Source organism: Jaculus jaculus, chromosome 5 (assembly GCF_020740685.1).
Source record: "Jaculus jaculus isolate mJacJac1 chromosome 5, mJacJac1.mat.Y.cur, whole genome shotgun sequence".
Lineage (NCBI taxonomy): Eukaryota > Metazoa > Chordata > Mammalia > Rodentia > Dipodidae > Jaculus > Jaculus jaculus.
The window spans coordinates 152,421,736-152,446,911 of NC_059106.1; positions in this window are offsets into that span (position 1 = coordinate 152,421,736).

A 25,176-nucleotide genomic window follows, 5' to 3' on the forward strand; every position below is an offset into this window, starting at 1 on the left:
AAATAGAACAGAAGATGAAATTCTATGAAAGTTGGCCTCAACTTCTCCTTCTTTCTTCCCTTGATATGAGGATTATTAAACTTTATACATCATCTTATCCCCTTTGTTTACTTATTTTCAAGATAGAACTTGGTCTTTATAAGACCAAGCTTAACATTTTAACCTTGTTCTTAATCTTGTAAGTCCAAGGGAATACTGTATCAAAAATTCACATGCAAGGTGGAGTGATGGAGACAGAGTGACAGTGATATTTGTCAGAGTCATGAAGAACCTCACCCCCTCCCTTTCTGAAAAGAATAAAATCACCATAAATATCTCCTATTTGATTTATGCCACTGTAGTCCCTCTGAGGAAAGCATTAATGTAGATGGAATACTACTGCCATCTTGTGTCTAGAAAGAATCTCTGTTTACATGGAGTGCTAATTAGAGGGACACATCCAAATCATCTGCATCTGGCATGCAGGGTTCTGAAGAGAGGTCAGAGAACAGAATGTCAGAAGATAGTGAACTTCAGGCTGGGGACCCATCAAGCCTCCCTGGAATCCCAGAACACAAGAGCTTTGACAAGTCATGATTAGAGGTTTGTCCTGAACAAAATAATTCTTTCTTCTACTTGAAGCAGAAGTAAAAAAGTGGGAAAAAGAAAAGAAAAGAAAACTAACAAAGAGCATATGAAGAATAACTTTTCTACAAATGAAGGAAGGAAATGGTACTCTCTCATTGGAAAACTGTGAGAAAATTTCAGAGTAGTGCTCTAAGATTTTCATTCAACATGATCCAAACTTAAAAACCTACATTTTATGCATTTCAATTTGAAAACAAAAAAAAAATTAAATCTCCAAACACTTTTTAAATGCTGCTATGCACTATATAAGATCAAAATAATGTCAACATTGTGATTTTTCAATTATCTGACTAAATTAAATGGGTGAATTTCACTAGTATACATAAGGATTCAAATTGTGCCTTTAGGTTTTAACTATTCCCCAAAACAAAGCAATGTGAGGTTCACTCAATGCAGTTCAATTCAGCATGAACTTTTTGTACCCTAGAGAACTGGCAGCCAACTTGGGGTCATAAGTGTATTCTGGGCCTCGTCAATGGAGACATGAACTATTGTTAGTATTGTGATTTAATATTTCTCCAAATAATATGGAAATATGCCCAGCCATCCTGTAATTTCTTTCAGGAGGAATTTGAAGCCCTCTTTTGGTGATTGGAAGGGAACTGGGAGGATTGGTCATGTAGCAGGTGATGAGCAGCACTGGTGTCAACAGGAGAGTTTGTGGATCGATAGCCCTCAGGACTGCTGCCTGTGCTGGATTACTCATTTATTTTCTAGAGAGGAAGTATTTGACTTCACGCTATTGCCAAAGAAAAAGCAATAATCATTAACATAAAAATAAGCATAATGGCATCATCTCCGTAGAAGAATTTCATTAATAATGTGTTTCTACCTGGTTTCAGAATGCTTGAAACGGTGATAGAGATGTGATAAAACCATGAGTTTAATTCAAAACAGCCAACTAAAAGTCCATTTCTCCTATTGTCTGAGCCATTCACTTTTTGCTTTAGAACTTGATCCCATGGGGTAGCTTCCTGAATATATGATAGAACTTGCTAATTCATCTAAGATGAGCCACCAATAGTAGCTTAAGTTAAAATATACTGTTCAGGTTTCCAAGTCTTCACTGAGACCATCTCAGACTCTGCTATTAAGAAACAAGTGTCCTGTACCATTTTATTATTATATTTTTAAATTTCTTGCTTGAAAGCAGGATAGCACTCAGAACTGGAAGAAATGCTAAGATCCGGCCCCGCTCTGAGCTTGCCCATCTGATATGCTTGTCCCGGAGGGGGAGCTGCAGGAGCTGGTAGAACCTTCACGAGCCATGCTTCCTTCCACTTTATGCTTCTTGACCAATTAAAATGAAATAGAAAATAAAACACAGTAATCAAATCATAAGGAATTCAGGCATAAAAATTCTGTCATTTTGAACAGTGGAAATTGATTTGGTTATATCGTCTTCCTCAAATTAGCTTAGAAATCACAAAAACAGACCTGAAAAAGCCCTCAAAAGGCCTTGTGTCCAGCTTCCTGCCTGGTTTCTGTGCTCCTTGTTTCCGTGGGCATGCCAGGATAAAGCACAGATGTTCTCTCTGGCAGTCTCCCCTGTTCCTTCAGTCCAGGCATGGCCGGACCCTCCACTGCTCTTCCTGAATACATGCTCCTGTAGTCTGTGATATCATGTGCTCCTCTCCTGCTAACATGGGCTGGACTGTGACAGGACACCTTTGTCAACCCTGTGTTTTTTCATACTGACTTGATATGTCTTTCCAGCTGCATGGTTTCCAATGAATGTCCAGACACTACTACCACTGCATTGGTCCTAGTGGGTAAGACTTTCTAAAGGATTATTCAGCCTCTTCTCTGGAGGATTTTTTTTTTTTCTTTCTACAAGCTTGACCTGGTTACATTGTTCTAAAACACCAAGAAGTGTTTCAACAGAGTGGACAACCCACTACTCCCAATACTGTGCTGCGACCAGATTCAAGTTAAGTGACTCAATTACTGCCCAATGCAAGACGATTCTTGCTCATCCAAAACCTCTTGGAGAGTGTGGTAATTTGAATAAGATGCCCTCCATCAGCTCCAGTGTTCTGAATGCTTGATTTCTAGCTGGTGGCAATTTGGGAGATGAAGCCTTGGTGGAGGAGGCCTGTAGTGAGGGGAAGGCTGATGGTTGTAATATCCAGCTTCCCCTCACCAGAGTCAGGCTCACGGTCTTGCTGATGCTTTTCAACTGCTATGGCATAAGTGATGTCAACTCTCAAATCATGCCATGCTTTTCTCTGCCATCATGGAGCTTCCCCTTCAGACTGTGAGCCAAAATGAACCCTTTACTCCCATCATCCACTTTTGGTCTGGTGCTTTGTCTCAGCAACAAGAAAGTATTTGCAATAGAGGGACTGGAATAACCTATGACCTCACTCTGGGGGAATGTCATATGCCAATTTTCCAGATTAAAAAGAGAGAGAGAGAGAGAGAGTTTCTGTGAAACATTTATTCATGGAGATCTCAGTAGTTTATGTTCCTGTGCTAAAGTCAGCAAAGCTAATTTGCACAACTGCTTCCTCCATGGGACATTTGCTGTACTTCAAACGTGTCAAGGAAAGCAAGTTTGACTTTTCTGTGAAATTTTAAAGTTGGGATAAGGGAGAATTTTTATTCAAATATGCGCCATGCTCATTCCAAAGTAGTTGCATGCACATGGACATTTTCTAACCACTATGTGCTTTCAGAAAATTTCTTGTGTTGTTACTTATTCACCAAAACCCACACTTTATACTTCAAGCCATCTCCATCCTTTTGAGACCAAATGAACTTGGCTCTTTTCAGTTGATCTCATGTACTCTGACTGTGAGAGCATCCAACGCAGACATCAACATCTTTCAACAAGTATCAATGGAAATATTCATTCTCTTATGCTAGTATTTTAAGCAGAATGTAAAAAAGCAAAAGTTTCTTTTCTATGCATGGCCATACATTAAGAGCTTCAATAAAGCTGAGCTTTTCTTTTCTTTTTTTTTTTTTACTTGCAAGTATTTATCTTACAAGAGAGATTTATTATCATTCCCCATTCATATGTGTAATCATATTTTGTGGATGATGTAGTAGTTGCAAATTTAGGATGTCTTGAAAGGAAGGTCTAAGAAGTAAGGTAGTTGACTTCTATCAAGTAAGCTAGTTTCTCATCATATCCCTCTTACCTATGAAGTAAAACCAAAAAAAAAAAAAAATGTGTTCAAGAGCATTAGACAGAGGAAAGCCCCAGCCCCACTCCCATGTGCTAGGCCTGGGTTGGTTCAAATATCTTGTTCCATAGAGGAAAAATTAAAAACTATAGAAGGCAAGAGAAGATAGGATGATAAGGGGTATAAAAGCTGTAGTAGATCAAATGGATATCCCTGGAAAGATTCAGGAGTTTTATTAAAGTTTTTAACATAGTGTCATTGTTGGTGATTCCTAGGATTCAGTCCTAAAGTATGGGGGTGGACCTGGAATTCCAACCTCAGATACGCAAAGTGCCTGAGTTCTACCTGAGTTCCTGACTTTTGTCTGCTGGGGTCTTTTGCTCTGGCTGTGAGTGGTTGGTTCTCTCTCTCTCTCTCTCTCTCTCTCTCTCTCTCTCTCTCTCTCTCTTTTTTTTTCACCATTATGGAATTTCTCCTGGATCTGTAAACTTCAAATAAATGTCATTCCTTCCATAAACTGTCCCTGGTTTGAAAGTTCATCCCAGCAACCTGAAGCTGTCTACTACACAAACTAAAAGATAAACATGGTCTACATCAACTACATGGGCTACTGGGGGAAAATGGCCAATATCTGTCCAAGAAACTCATGGTCTAACCTACTTAGCAGCAAATAATCTGTCATGATGCTCACACAAGTGCAATAGTGCACACAGCCATGGTGGGAAACCAACTGCTCTTGATTTGGCTAACTGATCTGCTCAGTGGGATGTGACCCATAGTGGGAGCTTGGAAGCAAGTCACCATTATCAAGCCACTACCAATAGTGGGCTATAAGAGGGCCTACACCTATTAAATTCTCTATATAAAAAAATAAGGGTTATCCCATTTGTCTGGTGCTAACTTTACTCTACATTGGAAAATCTACTTCTCTTTTTCAGATAGACAAAGATCCTAAGGAGAGAACCATCCCCTCATACTTCAAAAGGGCCCCAGCTGAAACTAAGAATAATTGGCAAAACAATCAAGGGTGCTGTTTTCTTGGTGAACCTGGTACACAGCACAAGGGTGAATGAGATCAACATAGAGAACAATCAACTCCTACCAAATCAGATATCCAGAGACATAGAGGCCCCCAACACCTCATCACTGAAGCAGACCAAAAATGAAACCAACATGGCTCAGGGAAATTTTGCAGAAGAGGAGGCAGAAAGAATGTCAGAGCCACATGTTGGGTCATGATACGCAAAGACATTTATCCAACCATAACTGTGGGCTAACTCCACAGTGCATGACCCATATACTTCAACCAGGAGGGGCCATGAGGAGGGGTTAGTACGAGCCTAACAATGGTACCCACTTGACTATATTCACTGAGTACAAAACTAATTAATAAAAAAATAAATAAATTTAAAAAATAAAAAAAACCAAAATTGATAGAAGTCCAAAAGAAACTCTTTTTCTGTATTATCACCCAAGATGCAAAAATAGTTTGTGTAATGAAGTTGTATGATGTAGTCCGTATCTTCAATGTCTTCCAAAAGCCCATGCATGCATTAAAGGCAGGGCCAAAATCTTAGTGTGATTTGGAACTGATGAGTTTCACAAACCAAGGTCTTTCTCACAAGAGTGACCATTCTTTTGACATTGTGTCACAACATTATTATCTACAAAGTTCATCCTCAAATTTAAAAAAAAAAGCTCATATTGTTTTAAATAAATTAAAAATTTTTATGTTAGGCCACACTCACAGCTATTTTTGGCCACATGCAGGTACAAGTGCCCTGAAGGCCGTGTGTCGGATCCTCGTGGAGTCTTCTTACCATTGGGAGATCCTGAGTCTGTGGCATCGTCCTCTCACAACCATAAGGTAAAGAGTTTTGATAGGCACAGGCTCAACATCAAGGAGGTTAACCAATCACACATCAACACCTCCAAAACCAAGAGCCAAAATAAACCTTTTCTCTTATAAACTGAGTACCTCCAGGAGCTGTCATGGTAATAAACAGTGACTCATGCACAGTCTGTCTTCTGGACATTTCTCACATTTGAATGAGATGATTCTATACTTCCTTCCATACATAGATCTTGTATGCTTCCTTTAGTATTTAGAGGGAGTCAGTGGATTTGTTGCTTTTTAATAATACTATCTGATTATGGGCAGAGACTGAACCATAGCAGCATTATAACCCTTAATAGGTAGAGTTTTGATTTGATCATATCCTCAAGAATTCCCTGAGGTTCACTGTTGAGTATAATCTTAATCATGCTCACTAGGAGATGGAAGAGAAAATAGCCACTAGGATATCTAACAGGAAGAAGACTTCTCACAGCTTGCATTTTGAAGCTCAGTGGGGCAAGATCCTAGACTAGCACTACACTGCTTTTCTCTGTCATCAAATATCCGACTAGGAAGACAGCCAATGCGTGAATTTGATGTGCCGGTTCCAGTGCAAGAAGACAAGCCAACACAGGGAAAGTCAGCGGGACCGCAGTATTGTCAAATGGGTCCCTAAGTTATTGTGCGTCTGTCAAGAGGGTCAATCACAGAACAAGACCAAGAGTCCTTCCCATCAACAAAGAGCCCTCTAAGTCAACACTAATGCAGGCATGCTACTCACGTCAGTTCTGATAAATAAATCCTTATTTAAACATCCACATTGACTCAGAAATCTGCTGCATAAGATGTATCAAATCAATGGGGCACCAAAATTAGCTCTTTTTAAATTTTTATTAGAGGCAGAGACAGGGAAAGAAAGAGAGAAGAGAGGTGGGGAGACAGAGAATGGGTATGCCAGGTCCTCTAGCCACTGCAATTGAACTCCAGTTGCATGCGCCACCATGTGCATCTGGCTTACATGGGAAATGGAAAACTGAATCTGTGTCCTTAGGCTTCACAATCAAGTGCTTTAATCACTAAGCAATCTCATCAGCCCTCTTTTTGTTATTGTTGTTGTTGTTGTTGTTGTTTAAAGAAACATCTAAATCTATGGAGGACAAACTTAGTTTTTTTGTTTTTATTTACGTATTTGAGAGAGAGAGGGCACACCAGGGCCTCCAGCTGCTGCAAACAAACTCCAGATGCATGTACCACCTTGTGCTTACAGCTTACATGGGTCCTGAGTAATTGAAATTGGATCCTTTGTCTTTGCAGCCAAATATCTTAGCCACTAAATGATCTCCCCAACCCCAAAATTAGCTCTTTAAAGCTTTCCTTTCTGGCCTTTGATAACTCCATTAGTTGTTTTGGGTTTTTTTTGTTTTTTTTTAAAAAAAAAAAAAAAACTTTCGTATTTTTGTTCTTTGGATTGTTTAAAAAATATAGTTGACAATAGGCAATAGGCTGGATGGGGAGTGAGGAGAGGGCAAGAGAGGGGGAGGGAAGCACAAATTTACACCCAAATGGCAATGCTACCATAAAATTCTACATCTCCTAAAAGGCAGACCAAATGGCTGAGCCTTCACCAGGCCCTTAGAGGGAACACCTGAGCCACAAGACACTGGAGAGGGTATGATGAAGACCAACCTTTATCTTCTACAGGTTCACTCTCAATCTCTCTCTCTTTCTCTCCTCTCTAACTCTTTTATATTAGTTATCATTTTCTCCCTTTTCTTAGTGAGCACTGACCTGTAACTCCCAGTACCAGCATGTGGCTTTCATCCACAATGATCAGCTTTAGATCAGAGAGACCTACAAGGTTTCCTAAAAGAAAGACATATTTCTGTCAGAGTACTTGATGACCCACCAAAGGTTAGTGGTAAGACCCTCCTGCTGAAGACGCCTTATGTGTTTGACATGTAAAATGGGATGGCATGGCTGGAAGCTGGAAGAGAGTCATTCCCCAAACAGTCAGCAAGTCTAGTGCCAGAAGGTGCTACATGGGCAACTGGGGGAAAATGACCAATATCTGTCCAAGCAACTCATGATCTAACCTATTTAGCAGCAAATAACCTGTTGTAATGCTCACACAAGTGCAATAGTGGCACACAGCCATGGTGGGAAACCAACTGCTCTTGATTTGGCTAACTGATCCCCTCAGTATACGGGACTTATAGCTGGAGCTGGGAAACAAGTCATAACCATATCCAAACGTAAGCCCACTCTCCATTATCAAGCTACCACCAACTGTGGGCTACAAGAGGGCCTTTACCTATTAAATGCTCTATAAAAAAGTAAGGGCTATCTCATTTGTCTGGTGCTAACTTACTCTCCAATGGAGAATCTGCTTCTCTTTTGCAGATTGATGTAGACCATAAGGAGAGAACCACCCCCTCATACCTCAAAAGGGCCTCAGCTGAAACTAAGAATAACTGGCAAAACAATCAAGGGTGCTGTTTTCTTGGTGAACCTGGTACCAGTATAAGGGTAAAGGAGATCAACACAGAGAAAAATCAACTCCTACAAAATCAGATATCCAGAGACACAGAGGCCTCCAACACCTCATCACTGAAGCAGATCAAAAATGAACCCAATTTGGCTCAGGAAAATCTTGCAGAAGAGTGGGTGGAAAGATGTCAGAGCCACATGTTGGGTCATGATATGCAGAGACATTTATCCTACCCATAACTGTGGGCTAACTCCAGAGTTCATGACCCATATACTTCAACAAGGAGGTGCCAGGGGGAGGGGGTAGAACATGGATGAGCCTAACAATGGTACCAAATTGACTGTATTCGCTGAGTACAAAACTAATTAACAAAAATATATATAGCTGAAAGCCTCTAAATATATATATAACACCCCAAACACGGAATTCAAACTGTACTTGATAAAAATTTAACAAACCTCAAAAATCCTGTTTTTTATCAGTTGTGTGTATACACACAGCCATGTTGGCACCATCGTCAGCCTCCTTCCTGTCCTCCCCCCTCCACAAGGACCCTCAACATTGGTGAAGATGGGTCATGTATTGTGGGGTTAGCCATCAGTTATGAGTAAGAAGCAATGTCTCTGTGCATAATGTCCCACCCTCTTCTGCAAATTTCTCTGATCCATGATGGGTTCTTTTAGGTCTATTTTAGTGATGAGGTCTTGGGAGCCTCTGTGTTTCTGGATATATGGTTTGGTAGGAGTTGAGTGTTCTCTGTGTATCTCCTTCACCCTTCTGCTGGTACCAGGTTCACCAAGAAAGCAGCATTCTTGCTCATTTCCCCAATTATTCTTGGTTTCATTTGGGGCCCTGGTGAGGTATGATAGGCTGATTCTCTCCTCAGGATCTGTGTCCATCTGAAAAAGAGAAGCAAATTCTCCAATGGAGAGTAAAGTCAGTACAAATAAATGGGATAACCAGTATTATTTTAGAAAGCATTTAGTAGGTGTAGGCTCTCTTGTAGCCCATGATTAGTGAGAGCTTGATGATGGAGAGTAGGCTCATTTTTTGGATACGGTACTGATTTGTTTCACAGCTCCAGATATGGGTTACATTCTGCTGGACAGATAAGTTAAATCAAGAGCAGTTGGTTTCCCACCAAGATTGTGTACTACTATTGTACTTGGGTAAGTATCACATCAGTTTGTTTGCTCTTGGGGTAGCTTAGACCATGAGTTGCTTGGACAGATGTTGGTCTTTTTCCCTCAGTCGTTCATGTAACACCTTCTGGCACTAGACAAGCTAACTGTCTGGGGACTGACTCTCTTCCAGATTCCAGCAGGTCATTCCATGCTCCACACCAAGAGCATATGGTGTCTTTGGCAGTAAGGTCTTGCCACTAACTTTTGGTGGTGCATCAAATTTTGAAATATTAATAGCAATCATTTTTATAAAAGGAAATTTCACAAAAGCTAATAAACCAGAAACCATGTTTTCTCATTCATGAGTAATTTTGATAATAAATTATACAATTCTATAATTTAGAGAAGACTTTATAAATAAAATAATGTCATTTAGAAAGTTGATAGTTGAGGCACTGAAATTATTGCCACTTTCTAGGAATCTTGTCATAGTAAGATGAGAATATTGATTCTTCTACTACCTGTGCCAATTAGCATCCCATAGGTTGATATCACAGTGGCCCAGTTCAAATGCAAATGATATTAAGTGCCATTGAACCAGAATGATCCAGTTCATATGTAGAGTAAATATATGATACCTTTCTAGTAATATGCTGTAAACTTAACAGACACTACCAGTGTCAAAACATTTTAGAACACAAAGAGATGTAACAACTGCAGATAACCATCATATATAAACTTGGTTCTGTTCTCTTTTTACTTTGATTTGTGGAGTTCTATATACATGGAAATAAGTCAGTTTTAATGGAATGCCTACAGATTCCTGTACCTGTCTTGTATCTATCTAGCTGTCAGAAGTTCCTGGAGGATAAAGTCTGGGATAATCTGTCGGGGGTGTACAAATAACAGAGGCAGAGAACTGCACTTCAGGAATAAGAAGTTAAAGAGGGACAGTCCCCAATGTGAATTTCATAATGAGATCATTTTGTTTCTCTTCATGACTTTTGAAAACCAACTGCTGAGCTGACTCTGGTAATGCTTTATAGTTCCAACAGAAGCCAGAACACTGGTAACAGATAACTTAAACTTGAGAAGACCTTTCTTTAATGGTTAGCAATTTAAGGCTACGAGAGCTCATCATTTTTGCCATCGTTGGAGGGATCTATATGTATGCTCTTAGGAGAGAAAATTACTTTTAGAGCTTTAAATCCAGAACCTTTCACCAACTTAATTCTTTGAAGATGTTAAAAAAAAAAAAAAGCATGATTTTTTTTTTTTCCCCCCTTCAAACTTGTTCTGATCTGACTTGAATTTTCCCACCCAGGGAGCAATTTAGGAAAGATTCTTGTTGCCAACCTTTCATGGCTAAATTTCTCAAGCATGACCTGGGTTACAGTTACTTCAGTCTTGGGATGATTGCTTTTTTCCCACTTATCGATTTTACTTTTCTGTTTCATCTCTGTGGGGAAGCAGTTATGGGGTTTGGGAAGGGAAAACTTCAAAAGGTCCCTGCTTTTTCTAAGATCACATGGTCTCCAAACTGTGAAGCTGTCATTTTAAGATGAAAATGCTGACAGCTGAGGTGCAGAGTCCAGAGAAATAAATTAACACCCTTGACTGATATTCAAAGCAATGATTTCATAGAGTGTGACAATGATTATCCCATACGGAAGTAAAGACCCATGCTGACAAATGACTTAATAACCTGCAGGAGTGATACTAAGCTGTTTTATTAAAGGTGGAGACCCCGCTGTTCTTCTTTTGACGTCAGAATGTGAATAGAGAAGCACAAGCTATATTCTCCACAGGAGAGGTACCACTTAGATATTCTGGTCTTCTGAATCATAGTGATTGTTATGAAAGAAAATTAGTTTCTAAAACAAAGATTGCAAACTGTTCCCTTATAAGAAGGAGCCATCACCAGGATTAGATATCAACTTTCCTTGGCGAAAGAAAAATAGGCCTGACTGATGGGTCATCCATGCTGGCAGCCAGCATGTCTCACAGGGCCTAACCCTAAAATACCAAATCTGACCTCTGTTACTGATGTGTGAAACTTTTTTCAAGGAAGATGTGAATAGATATCTAACACACCAGATAGGGGGCACAGATGAGAGACCAAAGTGTGACTTCCATATCCAACTGGGTGAACCAATGGGTTTATTGGGGTTACCAGCAGACCACAAAGAAGGATTAGTTAAAGGAACATAAAAATAATTCAAAGGTGGTTGCATCACCTAAAAGCCCACCCCAGACTGGGTTATGACTAATGAAAGCCACATCCAGGTGGGAGTCTCTTCCGCACAGTGGTTTATTGCTTCCTGGCCTTGGGGAGAGAGGCCTTGTGAGCTTTGTAAGTTTCAGGGACTACCTGAGGCTTGTGAGTACTGAGCTTCCCTCCTCCTTCCAGGTGGAAATTGCACTCCACTTACCACAGATAGCCCCTACCACTGTCTTTTGTGGAGGACAGGCTAAGAACTCCAACAACAAATCAATCACAACTTATTTTATGATCTGTATCCTTCCTGGATAAAACTATAAACTCAGACTTCCACTCCAAACAAATGGTGCAGGCATTATTACTGGACTGTTTTCTGGTACCCACATTCTTAGCTTCTTGCCTCATTTCCCTTAGTGCTTCCATTAGAGAATTTAAAGGATTTTGTAGAGACAATAAAGCTGAAAGCAATGGGAAGTAAACGTGGCCAGATAAGAAAGAAAATAAACATTTAATATTAAAATCCCTTAAAATTTGAATGAAGGAATTACATTAAATAGCAATTACAGAGTGGTGAGAAAATGACACCAGGGCTGGTAAAGTCATTATGGTTAGGGAGGGGGGAGAATTATATAGTGGAGATGCCTGTAGCAAAGCTTTGGTGTCAGAGCACCATGGTTAGTGCATCTGTGCTGGGCATGGCATCAGGGAAAGGCCACTGACATGGCGGTCTATGGGAAGCTTTACACTGGAAACTCTTTCCTCTCCTTTGTACTTACCTTTCCACCTGACCCTTGGAACATCTGAGAATCATTGTGATAGCCTAGGAACATTAGGAACATGATACCAGATGTTGACTCCATTTCTCTTAAACCGTTCATTTGGGGTGCTAAATCATGTAGGCAAAGCAAAAAAATAAAAATAAAATAAAATAAAAGAGTTGTCCCAAATTACTTGTTAAAAGTTAATCACAGTTATCAGTCAAGGCTGTTCAGCCTAACAGCTGATTATGGCTGACAGGAGCTATGGCTCTACATTGTAAACAGGTGTTTATCAGGTTGATCATAGTAGTCTTCTTTTTTTTTTTTTTCTCAACATCCTTTCCTTTCTTTCTTAACTCCCCTACCCATATGTATCTATTTCATTCAGTGTTTTGTCTCTCTTTCTTTGTTTGGCTTCCCTTACAACTTAAGAGAAAGGAATATTTTCATCTATTATTATGGTATATCACAAGCATCTGATAAACATTTATGAAACTGAACAAAAGTGAATATCAGGTTGGCTTAGTGGTAAAGGTGCTTGTCTGCAAAGCCTAATGATCTGGGTTCAACTCCCCAGGACCCAAATAAGCCACATGCACCAAGTAGCGCGTGTGTCTGGAGTTCATTTGCAGTGGCTGGAGGGCCTATTGTGTGTCTGCATCTCTCTGCTTGCAAATAAATAGTTTTTAGAAAGTGATTGTCAAGGAGTTTACCCCGAGTAAAGAGAGGGAAGGAGGAAGGAAAGAATGAAGAAAAAGAGAGAAGGAAGGCAGGAGGAAAGGACTTACTACATTCAATCTTACCTCATAGTGTTCTTAAGAAAAGTTCTTAAGTTTCATGTGTTCTTAAGAAAAGTTCTCTCATTCATATGGTTTTGATATCAAATCCTAAAGCTGGATTAAAAATGAATCCGGTTTAATAAAAACAACAGGAGAAAGAACATGTGTGTGGATGAAACTGGTATCAGAGATACTGGTAGATGAAAACACTTTTAAGCATGGGAACTCCACACAGATTTGTGGTATCTGGGGCCAAGAGCTTTTTGTTTATTTCTAGACCAGGAAGTCTATCCAGCTCAAGTGGGAGTTGGATCAGTTTTTGGATGTTCTTCCTTACAATTAATAACAAACCTTGATTCAAAGAATCAGAGGAAAGCAGGAACTAGAAAAAAAAGGAATCCCTATCCTGTGATTATAAGTTGTTTTGGATAATAATTATTGCCATATTTTTGAGTTATTATCAAGGTAAAATATCAAAAAATATATTATTTATGAAAGGAAAAGGAATATTATATTTCTAAGACTTGGATTAATATTTCTAAACATCATGAGAGGTAGCATTTGTCCATTATTATATTTTTCCTAACATGATTTTGACCTTCTAATAAAAAACCAACATGCAAACAGTTGAATATTCTGATTTTCACCCAGAAGATGAATTTGAATTTTAATCTATATTTTAGAATTACAAGTTTTGAGGTAGTGCTTAATTAAAGCCCTGATACAATTCCTTAGGGAGAGAAAGGGAATGCATCCACATTTGTTCTGGGGTCTTAGTTGTCCATCATTATAATCAGAATAAACAACTGATGATAGGCTTATTCCGGGGATCATTGAGTAAAAAGCACTAGTGTACTATGATGGTAAATATTGTCACCTTGAGAGGATCTAGAATCACCCAAGAGACAAATCACTGAGCAGGTCTGTGAGGGAGTTTCCACAGTAGGAAATTGAAATTGGGAGACCCATATTAACTGTGAGCATCACCAATTGCATAGTCTTGGGATGCAGATGAAATAAAAAGTAAGAGGTAGGCTAAGCACCAATTTTCATCATTCTCTGCTTCGATAGATGGCACCCTTGAAGTCATACAATGTCACATCCAATGGTCTTATCAAAGTACTCACAAGGGCCACTAAAGTTCAAGAGGGGTGGAAAAGGGGCTATTCAGCTCTGTTAGATGAGGCACATCTCTGTGACAGACCACTGGTAACACTATCTACCATGAGTGGTGTGCTGAACATGTCCCCAGTCAGGTTCCAGAGAGGAACACTGATGTTCACATTATTGTTTTCTAAAGGAGGACAATTTTATCACCATGGAAAATTGATAAATGTGAAGAGAGATAACACAATGATGATCAGTTGTATGGATATTTAAATGCAAAGTAGATGGAAGACAGCTCTGATGGGGAAGGAGAAGCGAGTTCAGAATTGTGAAAGCCCAGAACACTAATAAGCAAATTCAATTCTGTAATGTAATTTCTCATCAATAAACACTCATTCTTCCCAAGCCATGTGGAATTCCTGAGAATGTCACTGAATCACTGAAGAAGACCAAGGTCCACTCCAGAGTGCTTCCTCTGTGTGAGGTTAATTGCAGGTAGAACTCTCCTCAGTTATGTCAATCCTAAGGCTCAAGAATATTATATGATGGGCTGGATAGATGGCTTAGCAGTTAAGGCATTTGCTGCGAGGCCCAAGGACCCAGGTTCAATTCCCCAGTACCCACATAAGTCAGATGTGTACATGCATCTGGAGTTCGTTTGCAGTCCATTCTTTCTCTTGCTCTTAAATAAATAAATAAATAAATAAATAAATAAATAAATAAATAAATAAATAAAATATATTTCTTAAAAAATAATGTTGTATGAGATGACCTTAGACAATAATAAAGACCACACATGGCTTCAACTAAAGGAGGCTCCCCAGCACAAGAGTTTGAAAGGCTTGACCCAACCAGAATTGTGATAATATCAGAAAAATTAAAATTGGAGTTTTATTATTTTCCTCTAGCCAGTCATGCTTTCTTTCACTGTGGTAATAACCTTTCTTAATACTGTAGGTATGTTGTTTTCTTGTCCAACACATTATTTTTAAAATTTCAGAAGTAAGTATAATTTTCTTTGTCATATTGTCCAGATGATTTTTTTTTAATTTAACATTAAAAGTTTATTATAGGGCTGGAGAGATGGCTTAGTGATTAAGGCACTTACCTGTAAAGCCTAAGAATGCATGTTCTAATCTCCAGGTCCCATGTATCCAGATGTAAATTGATACAAGTGTGCAATGTTACACATGAGCACAAGAGGATTCATGCATCTGGAGTTCATTCACAGTAGCTGAAAGGACCAGGCATGCCCATTTTCTCTCTCCCTCTCCCCCTCTGTGTGTGTGTGTGCCTCTTTCTCTCTCTCTATCTCTCTCTCAAAAATAAAATTTTAAGGGCTGGAGAGATGGCTTAGCAATTAAGGCATTTGACTGCAAAGCCAAAGGATCATGGATCAATTCTCCAGGACCCACGTAAGCCAGATGCACAAGGAGGCTCATGAATCTGGAGTTCATTTGCAGTGGCTGGAGGCCCTGTCATGCCCATTCTCTCTCTCTCTCTTTCTCTACCTCTTTCTCTCTCTCTCAAATAATTAAATAAATAAAATATATTTTAAAATAAATAAAATTTTAAAAATATAAGGACTACATTTTAAAATATATGTATTATTATATAGACATATTCTATAGTTTATGTAACTAAGGAGATTTGTATATTAACATAGAACTTATATAACAATGAAACTTATGAATAGGAAAGTTTATTGTAATGTATAAATAAATACATTCAGGGAAAGACAAATTTGTATGATGAGATATCTATTTGAACATGTAAATATGAGTTCTAAGCACATAATAAGATTGAATTATATAGACACACCTGTTAAGATAATAACTTATGCTATAGTTTTCATATTCTTCTGTAGGCAAAATGTCAAGAAGGAATGAAGCCAGACATGCTAACATATTCCCTTAACCCCAACTCTGGTGAGACAGAGGATCATCATGACTTAGAGGGCAGCCTGGCCTGGGACTACAGAGTGAATTCCAGGTCAGTCTGGGATAGAATGAGACTTTGCCTCTAAAACAAAAACAAAACCAAACAAACAAACAAAAAAAAAAACAAAAACAAAACAACAACAACAAAAAAAAAAAAACAGAAAAGGGGAAAGGAAATAGGGAAGGAAGGAAGAAAAGGAGGAAGGGTTCAATGATTCTATAAGCCATTTTGCTCCCTAAAGTTATCTTATTTTAAATACTATTTCTCAATCCTTTGCATCCTGGTGAATGTGAAACAATTTAAAGAAGACTGTAAGGGCTTTTAAATCACAAATGTTATGCAAAATATTTACATTAATTAAAATGCAGGGACAATAGGGGTTTTGCCTATTAGTTCAAAGTCATTTTATTACTTGGAAAGAAGGTTTTATAAAAACCTACCCAGAAGCTAATGATTTTGATAAAACATCATGTTAGCTAATTTTGGAGAGCAAGTATGATTGTTTTTTACACAGGATTTTATCATATAGCCCAGGCTAGTTATAGGTGTGAGCCACCACACCTGCACACCAAATTGTTGGATGGAACTCTACACAGCCTTTGGTTGCCTTCTGTGCTGATGTTCTGCTATTTTGTGGGGAAACTTCTCATTTTCTCAAGCATCATAATTTAGTTATCACCTACTACTGAATCCTCATCAATGAAAGATAACTTGTTAAATTTACCCAAAATGTGGATTGTAGGGAAAAAAATAATTTTCCATGATCACAACTACTCATTACTAATATGTTTCCAATATTACTTTTGTAAGTTAAAATTTGAAAATGCTTTTATAATATTTCATAACATAATAATAATCTAATATTTTGACCACTTTTAAAAAGAACATTGTATGCCTTATGAAAATTAAAATATTCATGTCTACCAGTATTTTTGCATTTTTCCTTAACAGAAAAGTTCTGGGATAAATTACTTCTCTTGGGTTCTTATTCAATAATCTTTCAATAAACATGCTAAGCAGTCTTACAAAACAACCAGCTGTGAACTTCAGTAAGGTTGTCTTGGAGCCAAATGCATTATTTCCTTCCAAGTGTTTTCTGATTCTTTAGTCTCTAGCCAAGGATATCTTATTTTTATACTAGAAGATATATATGCAACATGTCATGTATCATGCAATAATATATAGTATATTACTGCTACTATCTACATTAAATATTATTTCATGCATAGTATAAATTAAATATCCTTCTCAGTATAACAGACACATTCACCAAGCAATTGTTCCATCACCCTGGATTTGGCAATATGTACCATGTACTGAGACAGTAGGAGATTGACGTCATAGGCCCTGCTTTCAGAATACTGAACTTGCTTGTGATGAAATATGCAAAAAAAAAAATAGCCTATTATTTCCAAGACATTGCAGCAGGGTCAACAAATTTGAAATGATCAGGTGAGAAAAAAACTTAAAAGAATAAATTAGGAAATAATTTTCATTTTCAGGAAGCACAACTTGTCGGAGGAAGGAGGAGATATTTCAGATGAAAGAACTTTCTCAGCAAAGGAACACAAGTGACTAAGACAACCTGAGTAAGCACAATTGAAGAATAGATACTGACTCTTTGAGGGAACATTCAAAATGCTTCCTTCTTGCTTCTTTGCAGTTTACAGTTAATTATTGATAATCATAGTAACCCTAAGGAGCTATATAATACAAGATCTTTTACCTCTTATCTAAGTGTACTTCTGAACCCAGTAACAAATCTCTTTCAACCCTCCTCTCTGTGTCCCATACCCAAGATCTGGAATCTCCTAATATACTTTCCACTTTTTTTGAAATCATTTTCAGCTTCCACATATATAAGTTGGAAAATGTATAACATTTCTTGTTTCATGTGATACAATGTCTTCCAACTCCATCCACATGGCCCAAAATGTCAGGATGGCATTTTCTTTGATTGTTTGTTAGTTTTTAATTTTTATTTTTTGAGGCAGGATTTCTCCTTAGTCCATACTGACCAGGAACTCACTCTGTAGTCCTACCTGACCTTGAACTAATGGAGATCCTCCCAACCCAACCTACACAGTGTTGAGATTATTGTTGTGAGACGCTATGGCTGGCCGGAATTTATTCATTGTCTAGCTAGATATTATTTAATTGTGCACTCATACTAATATACTCATCTGTTGGTGGATATCATGATCAATTCTATATTTAATTGCTGTGAATGGTAATGCAATAAACATAGCTGTCCAGGTATGTCCTTGATATCCGAATTTCACTTCTTTTGCATAGACAATTGCTGCATAACATAGAAATTCTAAGTTTATTGTTATGAGAAATATCCATAGTCTTTTATCTAAGGACTGTCTTGTACTAATTAATGTTCCCAGTCAGAGTTTAAAAGATTCCTGATTTTTACCACCCCCACTGTTTGTTATTTTATTATTATTTTTTTCTTTTCATGATACACTCTATAGTATGGTGATATTTCATTATTGTTGATTTCTATCCCCCTGCTTGGTAGTTTTGAGCACTTTTTCATATACGGTTTGGCCACTGTACACCTTCTTTGGAGAAATATCTATTCAGAGAAGTGTATGTTAGTGTGCACTTTAATCCCAGGACTTGGGAAGTAGAGGCAGCAGGATCACGAATTCAAGGCCAGCTTCATCTACATAATAAGTTTGAGGTTGGCCTACGCTATATATCTGTGATAAATAAATAAATAAATACTTTTATTCAGACCATTTGCCCATCTTTGCCTGGATCACTTGGTTCTTTGTTTAAGGTCATTATGCATTTTATACTTATATTTATGTAAAATACTATATATCATAAGTATATAATCATTACATATCAGTTGAAAATGATCAGAAACTGGGAAGATGACTTTGTAGCTATAGAACTTGCCACACAAACCTGAGGATATGAGTTTTGATCCCCACAACCCGTGTAAATGGCAGATATGATTTCATGCCTCTATATTCAGATAATGAGGGCAAACCAGTGAATGCCTGGGACAAGCTGTTATCCAGAATAGTCAAATTAATGAGTTGTGGGCCCAGTGATAGGCCCTGTCTCAAAAAATAAGTTGGAGAGTGACAGAGGAAAACATCCTACCACAGTCTCTGGATTTCACAAGCCCATGTTCACACATGTGTTTCCATAGGCATATGAACATACATACACATATGCAAACTCTTCCCACATATATCCATGCACAAATGATTTTAAAAGCTGAAAACAGAGGCCAAAGCCACTTTAAATTTATTTCAATAGGAACAAAACCTACGAACATGTAATATGAAAGGCAAATGGAGCTAAGTGGCATGCTGAGAACACAGGCAGCTTTCCAGGTGGTCTAGCCCAGTGTGACCATAGTGTGGCAACAGTCCAGTCATGCACATTCCACCAGCATATAAAACTATAAAAGAACATCTCTTTCCTCATCCTAGAGTTTGCACCATAAGAACAGTAAAAATAATAATAATAATAATAAATGGCATATAGCACTTAACACTCCTCATATCAAATGTTGAGCATGATTCTAATGTGTTTCCATCCTAATCAAAATGAATGATGGCCCAACTACAGTGAAGACCTTAGCAATATGGAAAATTTCAAGTTTCTGATGACCATGAAAGAGATGGGACATGGTTGGAAGGTAAACCTTTTGACTCAAACTGAACAACTCATTTGAGTAGTTCTACAGTGCTCAGTGTACCCACTTCTAAGAGCAAATATGACTACACTAACTCTCTTCCTAACATTTCTTCTCTCATTCATTTTCCTACTGGTCTACTGTGATGGAAATTTATGCATGAAAGGATATTTGACTAAGTATGTAAAAATATGGGCATCTTCCATTCATCTAGAGAGGGATAAGCACATTTCTGAAGGTATGCTTACTATTTCCATCCAATAAAAGGAGTGGGAAATATAAAAAGCCCGTTAGATCACCTTGCCAACTCTTGCTCTTAGTTCCAGAATGTTGTCAAATAAAAGTACTTAGTTTAGGCATCTCCAAGGACAGAGGCAATGAACACCTCTGGAATTTATGCTAATATATACTCAGCTAGCCAGCTTCAAGAGTCTATGATTAAGGATTTAAACATAAGGAGAAGAAATATCATTGTTTATCAGCACATGCCCCAGTGTTTCTTTTTCTTAGAATTAGCAAGCACATTGATACTGAATCCATAAGGAAAAAAAAAAATCAGTTGTAGGTATTTTAGTCTTTTTCTGTTTGTTTTCACACATTCTTATGCAATGATTTTTTTCAATGCTATTAATAAATTGGAAGCCTCGTCCAGGCACAGTTTCTCTCTCTCTCTCTCTCTCTCTCTCTCTCTCTCTCTCTCTCTCTCTCTCTCTCTCTCTCTCTCGTGTGTGTGTGTGTGTGTGTGTGTTTAGTTGGTTGGACTAAAGGAAAATTTCACTTACTGACAAGTCTGCTGTACTAATGAGCCCTAACAGCTTTAACATACCCTATGATGGCGAGACTACTTGAAGCTTGTTCCTTCTTGGAAAATAATGCTTGCTTTTATGTCAATTCTGGATCTTAAGGTAGCTCAACATGAAATAGTGTCTTTTGTCATTTTCGGCATCATAACTATGATCAGAATGCTAACAATGTTTACCCAAATCCTTGGGCCTCTCTTGTGCATTAGAAGACTTTTCTCAGACACAATGATCACACAGCAAGTTGAGTGGCCACAGGCTGGTGTATAACTAATGAGCAGAAGCCAGTGGCGTAGCCACACACATAGGCCTTTTACTTGTAGGTTGGCAGGCATTGTAAGATTTGGAGTATACATCACAAAGGAATGCCTCCCCGTTTACTTCCATGGAGCTACTTCACTGATGTTGAAATTAGGTTAAAAGACTCAGGATTATGCCTCCGAAAAAAGTGCGAGCAGTAGCAAAAAGAGCTCACAGATTCCCTATCCAACCCAAAATGCATGAACATTCATGCAACTGCACCAGGCTTCTCAGTATTGATTAACAAATGGACAATTAAAGAGTTCTCATCTCTAACTCCCAATGTGATTTAAGTAGAATGCTCACAGCCTTGGCACTCCACCTATGAGGCATTTTAGAGATGATGGTTTATACTGATCCCTGGCTGTGTGATAGTATTGCCAAGAGAGATTCCACCAAATACCTAGACCCAAGGCCCCATTCTTAAGAGATTCAGACTTAACTGGCCTGAAGCAGAGCCAGGCATTGCTTATTTTAATAATTCTATGGGAGATTCTAATATTCAGCCAAGGTTGAAAGCTGCTGAACAAAAACCTAAAGTAAATGAGCTGAACCTGAAGTAAATTATGGGTATGTTGTACATTATAACTGCCTGGGACATATTTTAGAAACTTCTACCAAAAAAAAAAAAAAAATGTTTTCTATTTCAAAAGAAAAAGCTCAAAGAGGGCTGAGGATGTAGGTCAGGGCTGGAACACTTGCCAAGTGTGAGCATGCCCCTGGATTTACACAACAGGAAAGAAAGAAAGAGAAAGATAGAAAGAAGGAAGAAAGAGTGAAAGAAAGAAATAACAAAAGAAAGAAGGGAGGGAGGGAGGAAAAGAGGAAGGAGAGACAAAAAAGAGGATAGAAGAATGAATGTCTTCTGTCCCAGAAGGAAGTTATCTCTTTAATGTATTCAACACACATAGTGTCTTCTGCGTAACTTGGCAATCAGGGCCCCTGAGCACTTGTTATAAAGGCACCTGTGTGAGTCAGTCCAGCACTGCTTAAGAAAGTGGCTTTATTTTCTTGGCTGCAGATCCTTACTGCTGTACTGTGGTGGTATGATCTTGCTTGTATTACTTAGTCCCTCCACCATCTCCCAGCAAAGTATTAACAATAGCTCTATTTGAAAGGACTGAATCCTTTAATATGCATGAAACACTCATATTGGTTACTGGCCCACAGCAGCTTTTACAAAAGTAAAATGATGTATCCCTTAATAGCATGGATATATTCTGAGAAATGCCACTAGTTGATTTCATCATAGCAGGAACATCAAAGCATGTACTTCCATAAACCTACTTGATATAGCCTTCTATCTATCTATCTATCTATCTATCTATCTATCTATCTATCTATCTATCTATCGATCTATCTATATATATATATATATGTACCTGACAGCCACCACTGTGTGTGTGTGTGTGTGTGTGTGTGTAGTTTGTCTTCATTAAAATATCGTCATGCAGGAAATGACCGTCTTCACTATGAGTTCCCTAAGGTGCTACTAACTAAAAAATGAAAATGAGCAAGCTGCAAAACCCAAAGTGGTTAATATGAACAGAATTCTTACCAAGAACAAAAAGAAAAGGTTGGGTTGCTCTCTCTACTGCAGACCTACACTCGATGGTCTTTACACAGCAGCATTCTCCGTAGAAATCAGCCACATGAATCCCGTTATTTTATGGAAAGGGCTTCATGTTCTCTGCTAGCATTGGAAAATTGGGGGTTCAATGTAATCATGTAGTTTACTAACAGCATTGTTGTAGTGCTATCAAAACTATAGTTTGCAAAGCAGCCCTCTATTCCCAGGGGTTTTGTGTACTTCTGTGGCAGTTATGGTGCTATTTGGAGTATAAACATCATGTAAGCCTGAAATTTAAATTTCCATTTGTACAATAACAAAACTGACATCATGTAAGCCCAAAGTGGAGAGAGGAGAGAGGGAGAGAGAGAGAGAAATAAAAGAAGACGGAAAGAAGGGGGGAAAAAAGGTTTTATGTAAGCATGGATTCCAGTATATTATATATTTCTTTGCTTGACGAAGTATCATTTGCAAACCATCTTGGTGAGGCCCTGAAACCAGTTTACATTGTTTATAGCACTGGCCCTCATATGATGTTTCACATCTATTCTTGCAGATACGGTTTCTGAAGCAGGGCAGAATCACGACTACAATCATGGGGAAGCAGCAGAAGAAATTCTCCTGCTATTCTAAGTGTGGGCACTGTACATATGAGTAGCCACACTGAATGAAGCATGGACAAAGGACTGCAAACTGTCCCTGCCGTCCTTGTTACCCACCCCCGTCCATCCCTCCCAGGACATAACTTTCCTCTGACTGACAGACATGACTTCTTTTCATCCCCTTTGAGCATTTCTTAGTGGAAAGAACATGTACACTCCTTGGCATGTGAGGGGCGCAGACCCTACAGCCATGTTTTCCTGGAAGCAAAGTTGAGAACAAACTCCAATGTGGCAACAATTAATAGAAAATATAAGTTGGAATTTTGATAAGTTATGCAGCATTATTGAAATCAGTTCCTTTCATTGCAGAGAACTTACTAGAATATGTTCCAATGTTGTTTTAATGAAAGCATTACAGGAGAAACTATGACATTATTGCAGGCACATCCAAATAAAAATAAATAACATCTCGCTTCATTCCTTATTTTTCTACCAATCTATCTTATAACTGAACACACATCTTGTCTGTACCTCCACTTACACATCTCTTAAAATAAATGTTTGGGCTACTATACTTTTAAAGAGATTCAGCTCTATAATGTTTGAATACTACAGTATATTCAATATTATACTGTAAGAATGTATTCTAAGTTATTCAGTATGTTGGCAGACACAATAATTTTTTTTTTGTGATTTTGTGATTCTTTTTATTTCTGTAACTTCAATTGAAATACCTCTTCTAACATTTGTGGTTTTCTTTCTTGAACTATCTTTTTCTAGCATAAATATTTGTCAATTTTATCTTTAAAAAAATCAACATTTGGGCTGGGGAGAAAACCGACAAAAATTTACCAAAGAAAGTTTAAACATTTGTTTAATAATAACATTATATTAACATTAAAGACAATTGAAAAGTGGGAAGATAAGTTACATTTGTAAAAAGTTCAATGTTTAGGGCTGGAGAGATGGCTTAGCAGTTAAGCATTTGCCTGTGAAGCGTAAGGACCCCGGTTTGAGGCTCGCTTCCCCAGGTCCCACGTTAGCCAGATGCACAAGGGGGCGCACGCGTCTGGAGTTCGTTTGCAGTGGCTGATAGCCCTGGCGAGCCCATTCTCTCTCTCGCTTTCTATCTGCCTCTTTCTCTGTCTGTCACTCTCAAATAAATCAATAAAAATCTTAAAAAAAAAAAAGTTCAATGTTTATATTTTATAGTTTTTGTTTGTTTTTTTTTTTTAATTTACCTGGCAGAAAGAGGCAGGAAGCAAGAGAATGAGAATGGGTGCACCAGGGCCTCCAGCTGCTAAAAAAAATATCCAGATATATGCACCACTTTGTGCATCTGGCTTACATGGGCCCTGGGGAATCAAACCTGGGTCCTTGAGCTTTTCAGGCAAGTGCCTTAACTGCTAAGCCATCAAAATTTAAGATGATATAAATAAGTCATATGGAAACCTACTTTATTGGTCAATGGAACCCACAGGAGCCATCAAAATAGAAGAGAAACTGATTGAGAGAGGGAGGGGATATGATCAAGAGTGGAGTTTCAAAGGGGAAAGTTGGGGGAGGGAGGGAATTACCATCAATTATTGCTTACAATTATGCAAGTTGTCAATAAAAAATTAAAATAAAAACATTAATTAATAAAAGAAAAAAATCAGTATTTAAATATATAAAGTTAAAAGTAATTGGAAAAGAAATAACTTCATTAATAAAATGATAAAATTAAAAATACGTAGTTTATTGAAGTATAACACAAATAACTGCTAATAAACAGACTTCTAGTTTCGCTTCTGATCAGTTAATATGAAATAAATTAAATATTTAAAACTTCTAGAGTCTTTCAAATAACAAAACATTATGATAGTACCATCATATATGGAAAACTTAATATTTTCATTTAAATGCACTTTTCTAAGCACTTTAAATTTTATGACTTTTCCCTAGTTATGAATTTGAATTTAGTTTTAATGAGAGTATTTATCAATTTAGTATTTGTATTAGTAAAAAACTGGAAACAATCCAAAACACCAAAAGAGATTAATCTATTTAAAATCACTAACAAATTAGTGGCATGGTATTAGCTATGATTCTACTGAAATACCATTACAGAACTGTGTTTATATACATGGTGTTGCAGTCAGGTTCACATTGCTGGTAGAACTCACCCAACCAAGAGCAGCTTGTGGGAAAAAAGAGGTTTATTTTAGCTTACAGGCTTGAGAAGGAG